An 11,994-nucleotide genomic window follows, 5' to 3' on the forward strand; every position below is an offset into this window, starting at 1 on the left:
AAGGGCTGAGTCCCACAAGACTGTCCCCATTTGAGATGTTGACATGGTTTGGCTGTGTCCCCACCCAAATCTCATCTTGAACTGTAGCTCCCACAATTCCCCTGTGTTGTGGGAGGGACCCGGTGGGAGGTAATTGAATCATGGGGGTGGGTGTTTCCTGTGCTGTTCTCGTGATAGTGAGTAAGTCTCACGAGATCTGATGGTTTTGTGAAGGGGAGTTTCCCTGCACAAGTTCTCTTCTCTTGTCTGCCGCCATGTGAGATGTGCCTTTCACCTTCCACCATGATTGTGAGGCCTCCCCAGTAGAACTGTGAGTCCATTAAACCTCTTCATTTTGTAAATTGCCCAGTCTCAGGTATGTCTTTATTGGCAGTGTGAAAACGGATTAACACAGATGCCAATCACAAGTCCGGGTCTCCAGAGTCTCTAACCAACGGGCTATAAATCAGGGTTCACACTGATACCTGAAATGAGTGGCTGAGGCAAAGCCCTCTACCCGTCAGGGTTTACTAAGCCTGCTTTAAGACACATCTGGGAAAAATGCAAGACGCAGGCACATCTGTGGCTGTTTTCCCAAAGAGATTTTTGGGAAGTTTGGTATTTATACATTTCCTTAAAGGAGGGCAGGCAGGTAGGAAGAGGCAGGTAAGCATTAGGCCAATAGTTGCACTCCTGTGAGACTTTAGTTAGTGCCCAGTAAGTCTGCATTTTACATAAGCTAAGGTGGGCGTTTGAGGAGAAAGGGGGACTAAAGGAAGAGCCAGTTGTGCAGACCTCTCCGGGTAGGTGGAGGAGGGACTGGTGTCATCTTGTTTTTGTTCTGCTCCTGGGAAGATAAACTCATAATCTATACGATTGGTGTGGAATGGAAGACTTCCATTCTGGGAGATGGACTTGGATTGCAGGCCTGAAGTCACAACGGGCACGTCCTTGTTGATGGCAGGACACACATCTTGAGAGGTTTTGCAAACAGCACGGTGCATATTTATCAGTGATTTGCGGGGGCAGTGTCCCGAGACGCCTGAGGCCTTTGCCGTTTCCTGGGCCTGGAGACCGAAACACACAGGCTGTGGAGGAACAGGGCTGCTTTTGCGAGAGGGCGGTGCCACTCAGCCTCCGGGCTTAACTTTCCCTTTGGCCTAAGGAGCTTGGGGGTCCTGAGATTTTTATTTTCCTTGACTCAACACCACCCTCCTTGGGTTCGATAATCTGCTAGAACAACACCCAGAACTCAGAGAAACACTTGCTTATGTTTACTGGTTTATTATAGAGGATGAGATCAAGGACACAGATGAACCCCCAGGTGAAGAGGCATCTAGGGTGAGGTCCAGGACGATCCTGAGTGTGGGAGCTTTGTCCCGTGGAGCCGGGGGCATCGCCGTCCTGGTCGGGGGATGTGTGCACCAACCGGAAGCTCATGGGATCTCACTGTTTGTTGGGGTGATCAGACCCAACACGAGGTCATGGGGGCGACGAAGTCCAGTGGAGTCAAAGGAATGAGGAAAAGACAGTTTGAGAGAGAAAGTGGGACCAGGGGGCCACCGTGAGTGTGGAGGCTGCGAAGGAACCGAGCTCTGGGAACTCAGGCCATTTATTGGTGCCCAAACAAACAGGTGGTGAGGATGTGGGGGTTGAAAGGAAACAGTGTATCAAGTGAATGAGACACATATGGCTCCTTGAGATAAAGGGAGTGCTAGAAGCAAGGAGCCAGCAAGTCTAGCAGATGTGCAAGCCCTGCCTCAGCTTCTCTCCCAATACTGTTCAGTTTTGTAGAGCTTTCACCCGCGGCCCTCCCCATCCTGGAGCTGAGAGTTCCCAGGCTCCTCTCACTGCATCTTTCTGGCCACTGGTCCCATCCCGAGGCCGTGTAGGGGCCCCACCCTAAGTCACCTCATTAGCATAAACTCAGGTGTGATCTAAGGGAGCTTATTAGAAATAACTAACAAACAAACAAACAAAAACCAATAACCCTCAGAGAAACTGCAAGGGTTTGAGGAGCGAGCCAGGGAGGAAGATCAAGACCATCTCTTCTCATACAGTGAAAGCTCCGGGTCAGTGTGCTTGGCTCATGTCCATGAGTCATTTCCATCATTTGATTCTGTGCAACTGCTGCTGGAGGAAGCTGTTACGAATCAAAGAAGAAAACTGAGTTTTTTAAAAGGCTTTGAGGCCGGGCACGGTGGTTCATGCCTGTAATCCCAGCACTTTGGGAGGCCAAGGTGGGTGGATCACCTGAGGTCAGGAGTTCAAGACCAGGCTGGCCAACATGGCAAAACCGCATCTCTACTAAAAATACAAAAATTAGCCAGGTGTGGTGGCTTATGCCTGTAATCTCAGCTACTCAGGAGGCTGAGGCAGGAGAATCGCTTGAACCCAGGAAGTGGAAGCTGCAGTAAGCCGAGATGGCGCTATTGCACTCCAGCCTGGGCAATAGAGTGAGACTCCATCTCAAAAAAAAAAAAAAGAAAAAAGAAAAAAACGTTGACAGGCCCAATGTGGATGGGCACTGTCAAGCTTCTGAGCCCAAGCTAAGCCATCATATTCCCTGTGACATGCACATGTACATCCAGATGACCTGAAGCAACTGCAGATCCACAAAAGAAGTGAAAATAGCCTTAACTGATGACATTCCATCATTGTGATTTGTTCCCGCCTCACCCTAACTGATACGATATATTCTCCCCCGCCCTTAAAAAGGTACTTTGTAATAGTCTCCCCAGCCTTGAGAATGTACTTTGTACACCTATCCCAAACCTGTAAGGACTAATGATAATCCGGCCACTCCTTGCTGACTCCTTTTTCGGACTCAGCCTGCCTGCACCCAGGTGAAATAAACAACCTTGTTGCTCACACAAAACCTGTTGGTCTCTTCACATGAATGCACATGACATTTGGTGCCCAAACCTGGGACAGGAAGACTCCTTCGGAGACCGGTCCCCTGTCCTCGCCCTTACTCCATGAGGAGGATATCCACCTATGACCTCGGGTCCTCAGACCGACCAGCCCAAGGAACATCTCACCAATTTCAAGTTGGGTAAGCGGTCTTTTCACTCTTCTCCAGCCTCTCTCGCTACCCTTCAATCTCCCTGTCCTTCCAATTCCAGTTCTTTTTCCTCTCTAGTAGAGACAAAGGAGACACATTTTATCCATGGACCCGAAACTCCAGTGCCGGTCACGGACTCGGAAAGACGGTCTTCCCTTGGTGTTTAATCACTGCAGGGACGCCTGCCTGATTATTCACCCACACTCCACTGGTGTCTGATCACTGCGAGGACGCCTGCCTTGGTCACTCACCCACATTCCCTTGGTGGCAAGTCAATTACAGGGATGCCTGCTTTGGCTGCTCACCCACATTGCAGCCCAGGGCTGCTCACCTCCACCCCCCTTCTCCGAGTCTCTACCCTCTCTTTCCTCTGGGCTTGCCTCCTTCACTATGGGCAACACTTCACCCTCCATTCCTCCTCCTTCTCCCTTAGCCTGTATTCTCAAGACCTTAAAACCTCTTCAACTCACACCTGACCTAAACCCTAAGCATCTCATTTTCTTCTGCAATACCGCTTGGCCCCAAGACAAACTCAACAATGGTTCCAAATAGCCAGAAAATGGCACTTTCGATTTCTCCATCCTACAAGCTCTAGATAATTCTTGTCATAAAATGGGCAAATGATCTGAGGTGCCTGACGTCCAGGCCTTCTTTTACACATCGGTCCCTTCCTAATCTCTGCCCCCAATGAGACTTGTCCCAAATCTTTCTTCTTTCTCTCCTGTCTGTCCCTTCAGTCTCCACCCCAAGCTCTGAGTCCTGTGAATCCCCCTTTTCTATAGACCCATCTGACCTCTCCCCTCCTCCCTAGGCTGCTCTTCACCAGGCTGAGCCAGGTACCAGTTCTTCCTCAGCCTCCACTCCCCCACCCTATAATCGTTTTATCACCTCCCCTCCTCACACCCGGTCCAGCTTACAGTTTCGTTCCGTGACTAGCCCTTCCCCACCTGCCCAACAATTTCCTCTTACAGAGGTGGCTGCACAGTCAAGGTTAATGCTCCTTTTCCTTTATCCGACCTCTCCCAAATCAATTAGTGTTTAGGCTCTTTTTCATCAAATATAAAAACCCAGCCCTGTCCATGGCTCATTTGGCAACAGCCAGCTTTACCACCCTAGACCCAGAGGGGCCAGAAGGCTGTCTTATTCTCGATATGCATTTTATTACCCAATCTGCTCCCGACATTAGCAAAAGCTCCAAAAAATTAGATTCTGGCCCTCAATCCCCACAACAGGACTTAACCTCGCTTTCAAGGTGTACAATAATAGAGAAGAGTTGCAATTACTTGCCTGCACTATGAGAGAAACCCCAGCCACATCTCCAGCACACAAGAACTTCAAAACGCCTAAGCCGCAGTGGCCAACTATTCCTCCAGGACCTTGTCCCCCAGAATCTTGCTTCAAGGGCCAGAAATCTGGCCACTGGGCCAAGAATGCCCGCAGCCTGGGGTTCCTCCTAAGCCATGTCCCATCTGTGTGGAACCCCACTGGAAATTGGACTGTCCACCTTGCCTGGTAGCCACTCCCAGAGCCCCTGAAACTCTGGCCCAAGGCTCTCTGACTGAGTCCTTCCCAGATCTTCAGGTGTCGTGGCTGAAGACTGATGCTGCCTCAACACCTCAGAAGCCTCCCGGACCATCACAGATGCTTTGGGTAACTCTTCCAGTGGAGGGTAAGTCCGTCCCCTTCTTAATCAATACGGAGGCTACCCACTCCACATTACCTTCTTTTCAAGGGCCTGTTTCCCTTGCCTCCACAACTGTTGTGGGTATTGATGGCCAGACTTCTAAACCTCTTGAAACTCCCCAACTCTGGTGCCAACTTGGACAACATTTCTTTCATGCACTCCTTTATAGTTATCCCCACCTGCCCAGTTCCCTTATTAGGTTGAGACATGTTAACTGAATTATCTGCTTCCCTGATTATTCCTGGGCTACAGCCACATCTCATTGCTGCCTTTTTCCCCAGTTCAAAGCCTCCTTCACATCCTCCCCTTGTATCTCCCCTCCTTAAACCACAAGTATAGGACACCTCTACTCCCTCCTTGGCGACGATCATGTACCCCTTACCATCCCATTAAAACCTAATCACCCTTACCCCGCTCAATGCCAATATCCCACCCCACAGCACGCTTTAAAAGGATTAAAGCCTGTTATCACTCGCCTGCTACAGCATGGCCTTCTAAACCCTATAAACTCTCCTTACAATTCCACAACTTTACCTGTCCAAAAACCAGACAAGCCTTACAGGTTAGTTCAGGATCTGTGCCTTATCAACCAAATTGTCTTGCCTATCCACCCCGTGGTGCCAAACCCATGTACTCTCCTATCCTCAATACCTCCCTCCACAACCCATTATTCTATTCTAGATAAACCCAGCTGATCCCATAAATCCTAAATCCTTTCCCCACTTTCCTTTCCGTTCCTTAAAAAACAGCCCTGAAAGCTGCTCCCACACTAGCTCTCCCTAACCCATTCCAACTCTTTTCATTTCACACAGCCAAAGTACAGGGTTGTGTGGTCAGAATTCTTACACAAGATTAGAAACTGTGCTCTGTACCCTTTTTGTCCAAATGACTTGACCTTACTGTTTTAGCCCAGCCCTCACATCTGCGTGCAGCAGCTGCCACTCCTTTAATACTTTTAGAGGCCTCAAAGTCACAAGCTATGCTCCACTCACTCTCTACAGTTCCCATAACTTCCAAAATCTATTTTCCTCCTCACACCTGACACATACACTTTCTGCTCCCCGGCTCCTTCAGCTATACTCACTCTTTGTTGAGTCTCCCACAACTACCACTGTTCCTGGCCCACACTTCCATCCGGCCTCCCATATTATTCCAGATACCACACCTGACCCCCATGACTGTATCTCTCCGATCTAACTGACATTCACTCCATTTCCCCATATTTCCTTCTTTCCTGTTCCTTACCCTGATCACACTTGGTTTATTGATGGCAGTTCCACCAGGCCTAATCGCCACTCACCAGCAAAGGCAGGTTATGCTGTAGTATCTTCCACATATATCACTGAGGCTACTGCTCTGCCCCCTCCACTACCTCTCAGCAAGCCGAACTCATTGCCTTAACTCAGGCCCTCACTCTTGCAAGGGATTATGCATCAATATTTATACTGACTCTAAATGTGCCTTCCATATCCTGTACCACCATGCTGTTATATGGGCAGAAAGAGGTTTCCTCACTACACAAGAGTCCGCCATCATTCATGCCTCTTTAATAAAAACTCTTCTTAAAGCCACTTTACTTCCAAAGGAAGCTGGTGTCATTCACTGCAAGGGCCATCAAAAGGCATCAGATCCCATTGCTCAGGGTAATGCTTATGCTGATAAGGTAGCTAAAGAAGCAGCTAGAGTTCCAACTTCTGTCCCTCATGGCCACTTTTTCTCCATCTCATTGGTCACTCCTATTTATTCTCCTACAGAAGTTTCCACCTGTCAGTCCCTCTCCACTCAAGTCAGATTGTTCTTAGACAAAAAAAAAAAATCTCCTTCCAGCCTCACAGACCCATTCTATTTTGTCGTCATTTCATAACCTCTTCCATGTAGGTTACAAGCCATTAGCCCGCCTCTTAAAACCTCTCATTTCTTTTCCATCATGAATATTTATCCCCAATCCCCCACGCTTGACTCCCTCTTGCAGTGGATAGATGATCTTTGCTGACAGGACGCACTCCAACACTTTTACCCTGATGAAGTCCTATTCTTTACTTTTATACTCACTCTTATTCTCGTTCCCGTTCTTATGCCACCCTCTACCTCTCCCCAGCTATCTCCTCCACACTATCAATCTCACGCACTCTCTCCTAGCCGTTTCTAATCCTTCTTTAACAAACAATTGCTGGCTTTGCATTTCTCTTTCCTCTAAAATTGCCGAGGCCTCGATTTACTCACTGCTGAAAAAGGAGGACTCTGTATATTTTTAAATGAAGAGTGTTTTTACCTAAATCAATCTGGCCTGGTATATGACAACATGAAAAAAACTCAAGGATAGAGGCCAAAAACTCATCAACCAAGCAAATAATTACATGGAACCCCCTTGAACACTGTATGATTGGATGTCCTGGGTACTCCCAATTCTTATCCTTTTATACCCGTTTTTCTTCTTCTTTTATTCAGACCTTGTGTCTTCCATTTAGTTTCTCAATTCAAACAAAACCACATCCAGGCCGTCACCAATCGTTCTATACAACAAATGCTCCTTCTAACAACCCACAATATCACCCCTTACCCCAAAATCTTTCTTCAGTTAAATCTCTCCCACTGTAAGTTCCCACACCGCCCCTAATCCCACTCAAAGCAGCCCTGAGAAACATCGCCCATTATCTCTCCATACCACCTCCAAAAATTTTTGCCGCCCCAACACTTCTCCACCATTTTGTTTTGTTTTTCTTATTAATGTAAGAAGACAGGAATGTCAGGCTTCTGAGACCAAGCTAAGCCATCATATCCCCTGTGACCTGCACATATACATCCAGATGGCCTGAAGCAACTGAAGATCCACAAAAGTGAAAATAGCCTTAACTGATGACATTCCACTATTGTGATTTGTTCCTGCCCCACCTAACTGATACGATATATTCTCCCCCATCCTTAAGAAGGTACTTTGTAATATTCTCCCCTCCACACCCTTAAGAAGGTACTTCGTAATATTCTCCCCACCCTTGAGAATGTACTTTGCACGCCCATCCCAAACCTGTAAGAACTAATGATAATCCCACCACCCTTTGCTGACTCTCTTTTCAGACTCAGCCCACCTGCACCCAGGTCAAATAAACAGCCTTGTTGCTCATGCAAAGCCTGTTGGTGGTATCTTCACATGGACGTGCATGACAGGCACAAGCATTTAAACCCCCAGGTGTCCCAGCCTGGTTGAGCCAGTACCAGCCCGCCAGCTCTGTTTCCCCATGGCTCCTGAGAAAGACTGCACACAGCGGGTAAGAGAGGCACCAGGGCCACTGCAGGAGTGGGTCAGAGAGGAGAGCCAGGTCACCCTGACAGCCAGGTCACAGCAGCTGCAGGTGGAGGAGTGCCAGGGAGCCCAGGGCCGCCTGGAGGACAGACACAGGGACTGCTGCTGCCTGAGGAAGGCAGGAGAATGGACAGACGCCCTGTCAGCAAGATCGCAGATCTGCTCAAGGGAAGGGTCCCTTCCTGACCTCTAGCACTTGAAGCCCGTAGAATTGAATCTAACCAACGAAACCAAGAGCCTGGAACCGCCCAAGGGGTTCACCTTGCCCGCTGCCTAGACAGAGCTGATTCATCAAGACAGGGGAATTGCAACAGACAAAGAGTCATTCACGCAGAGCCGGCTGTGCGCGAGACCAGAGTTTTATTATTACTCAAATCAGTCTCCCCGAGCATTTGGGGAGCAGAGCTTTTTTGGGTTTTGGTGGTTTTTGTTTGTTTGTTTTATACTTTAAGTTCTAGGGTACATGTGAGCAATGTGCAAGTTTGTTACATATATACACATGTGCCATGTTGGTTTGCTGCACGCATCAACTCATCATTTACATTAGGTATTTCTCTAATGCTATCCCTCCCCTAGTCCCCCACCCCCACTCAGTTCCCAGTGTGTGATGTTCCCCACCCTGTGTCCAGGGGTTCTCATTGTTCAACTCCCATCTATGAGAGAGAACATACAGTGTTTGGTTTTCTGTCCTTGTGATAGTTTGCTGAGAATGAAGGTTTCCAGCTTCATCCATGTCCCTGCAAAGGACATGAGCGCATCCTTTTTTATGGCTGCATAGTATTCCATGGTGTAGATGTGCCAAGGGAGCAGAGTTTTTAAGGACAACTTGGTGGGTGGGGAGAAGCCAGGAGCCAGGGGTGCTGACTGGTCAGCGATGAAATCACTGGGAGTCAAAGCCATCTTCTCGCGCTGAATCAGTTCCTGGGTAGGGGCCACAAGATCAGATGAGCCAGTTTATTATTATTATTTTTTTTTTTTTTTTGAGACGGAGTCTCGCTCTGTCGCCCGGGCTGGAGTGCAGTGGCCGGATCTCAGCTCACTGCAAGCTCCGCCTCCCGGGTTCACGCCATTCTCCTGCCTCAGCCTCCCGAGTAGCTGGGACTACAGGCGCCCGCCACCTCGCCTGGCTAGTTTTTTGTATTTTTTAGTAGAGACGGGGTTTCACCATGTTAGCCAGGATGGTCTCGATCTCCTGACCTCGTGATCCGCCCGTCTCGGCCTCCCAAAGTGCTGGGATTACAGGCTTGAGCCACCGCGCCCGGCCGAGCCAGTTTATTGATCTGTGTGGTGCCACCTGATCCGTCAAGTGCAGGGAGGGTCAGAATCTTGTAAATGACCCCCGGCTACGTGACTCCTAAACCATAATTTCTAACCTTGTAGCTAATGTTAGTCTAGTCCCCAGGCAAGAAGGAGGTCTGCTTTGGGAAAAGGTTGTTACTGTCTTTGTTTAAACTATAAACTACAAACTGAATCTCTCCCAAAGTTAGTTCAGCCAACGCCCAGGAATGAACAAGGACAGCTTGGAGGTTAGAAGCAAGATAGAGTCAGTTAAGTTAGATCTCTCACCGTCTCAGTCATAGCTTTGCAAAGGCGGTTTCAGGACCAGCTGCCAACCGGAGGAACTCATGCAGCACGTGAGCAGCAGACAGAAGCAAGAGCCTTCCCCCAGAGAAATCAGAAGGAAATCCTAACCACGCCTCCGCCAACCACTGACTGAACGGACCCCTCTTGGCCAAGGGGGTGTCGACAAAAAGTGTCAAACTCTGTAAAATATTTGAAAAGATTCTGAGCTGAACATGAGTGACCAATGGCCTGTGACACAGCCCTCAGGAGGTCCTGAGAACAGGTGCCCAAGGTGGTCGGGTGCAGCTTGGTTTTATACATTTTACGGAGACATGAGACTTCAATCAAATACATTTAAGAAATACTAAGGACTAAACTCTGTTTTTTTTTTTTTTTATCTTGCTCAAATTCCTATCTAGGGGTCTGGTCATGCCCTACAAATCATAAACTCTCATCAGATGGGTTTTGTTTAGCCCTATATATTGTGACTCACTTTCCAACCTGACTCTGGCATAACATTGCTAGGCAAGGAAGAAAATCAAAATATTTTCCCCCAAACATGTTTTTTTGCCTTATCTTGGAACGGCTCTGCAAAGCTGTCCTTTGTGGGGGAAAATTTGCATCTGGAAAGAATCTCTATTAACATAGCTAGGTGTTTTTCTTCCAGGCGCTCCCAGTCCTAAAGAGATTACCTAAGGGTGTAGCACCCTTTAAACATAAACATCTGAATAGAAACTTTTGTCCCCTGTTGTCTCTAAGGCCAGCCACTGTTAAGACTTTTAAAGAACGTTGGTCTCCACGATCTTTATGTTCACCTGAACACTCCCTTTCTGTCTACCCCAGGTCTTTAGACAAACAACCAATTATCAACCAGAAAATGTTTAAATTTACCTGTAGCCTGGAACCCTCCCACCCCCCAGCCCCCACTCCCCTCCCACCTGCTTCAAGTAGTTCCGCAAATACGGCCCAAACCACTGTGTTTCTAAATGTATTTGATTGATGTCTCCTGCCTCCCTAAAATGTATAAAACCGAGCTGTACCCCAAACACCTTGGGCCCATGTTCTCAGGACCTCCTGAGGGCTGTGTCATGGGCCATGGTCACTCATATTTGGCCCAGAATAAATCTCTCCAAATATTTTACAGAGTTTGACTCTTTTCGTCGACAATACATTGGTTTGGCCAGAAAGGTGGGATAACTTGAAGGGCGGGGATCTTCCAGGCCACAGGTAGACGTAAAAATTTTCCAGTTGACAACTGGTTGAGTTTGTCTAAAGACCTGGGATCCTCAGAAAGGAATGTCTGGGTTAGGATAAAGGATGGTGGAGACCCAGGTTGTCATGTGCAGAGGAAACCTTTAGGTAGCAGGCTTCAGAGAGAAGAGGTGGTGAAACGTTTCTTATCAGACTTAAAAGTCTGTGGGGATGTTAATGCTGGAGAGGCAGAATGAGGCATGGCTGACCCCCACTGCCCATCATAGTTTCTCAGGTTAAATTTTAAAACAACCCTGGCTGAGAAGGAAGTCCATTCAGATGGTGGGGGAGGGGCCTTAGCATTTTATGTTTGGTTTACAGGGAAACCTTGCAAGCTGAGGTCCTGGCTATGAGGCGAGGCTGGACTTGCCTCCTTCTCCTGCTTCCTGGCAAGCCATGACTCAGGTCGCTCACTGTCACGCACATCCGTGTCTGTGTGAAGAGACCACCAAACAGGCTTTGTGTGAGCAATAACGCTTTTTAACCACCTGGGTGCAGGCGGGCTGAGTCCGAAAAGAGAGTCAGCGAAGGGAGATGGGTGGGGCAGTTTTAGAGGATTTTGGTGGGTAGTGGAATATTACAATCAAAGGGGGTTTTTCTCTTGCGGGCAGGGGTGGGGGTCACCAGGTGCTCAGTGGGGGAGCTTCTGAGCCAGGAGAAGGAATTTCACAAGGTTGATAGATCAGTGAAGGTGGGGCAGGAACAAATCACAATGGTAGAACGTCACCAGTTAAGACAGAAATGGCCATTTTCACTTCTTTTGTGATTCTTCACTTGCTTCAGGCCATCTGGATGTGTCAGCTTGGGCTCAGGAGCCTGACACTCACCTCAGGGAAAACAGGAACGTACCCTGTGGAGACTGCGCCGCTGAGATCAGTGAACCCCAGACATTGCCCCTCTCTTCTTCCTGATAGGAGACCCCCATGGAGAGGCCCTGGCCGTTCCAGGGAAGAGGCGCAGGGAGGGATTCCGAGTCCGCTGCTTCACCTTTTGACATCAGAGGGCCCAAAACTCCACCCTCAGATCAGGTTAACTCCTCTGGTTTTTTGCACATGGAGAGATGTGAAGCTCAACTGTGCATATGCCTGCTTTCTCCTCTCATCAATATTCATGGCCCTCCCACAGCTTATTGAATATGCATATTCAGCCACC

The sequence above is a fragment of the Mandrillus leucophaeus genome, unplaced genomic scaffold (genome assembly GCF_000951045.1).
Source record: "Mandrillus leucophaeus isolate KB7577 unplaced genomic scaffold, Mleu.le_1.0 Scaffold325, whole genome shotgun sequence".
Taxonomy (NCBI): Eukaryota; Metazoa; Chordata; class Mammalia; order Primates; family Cercopithecidae; genus Mandrillus; species Mandrillus leucophaeus.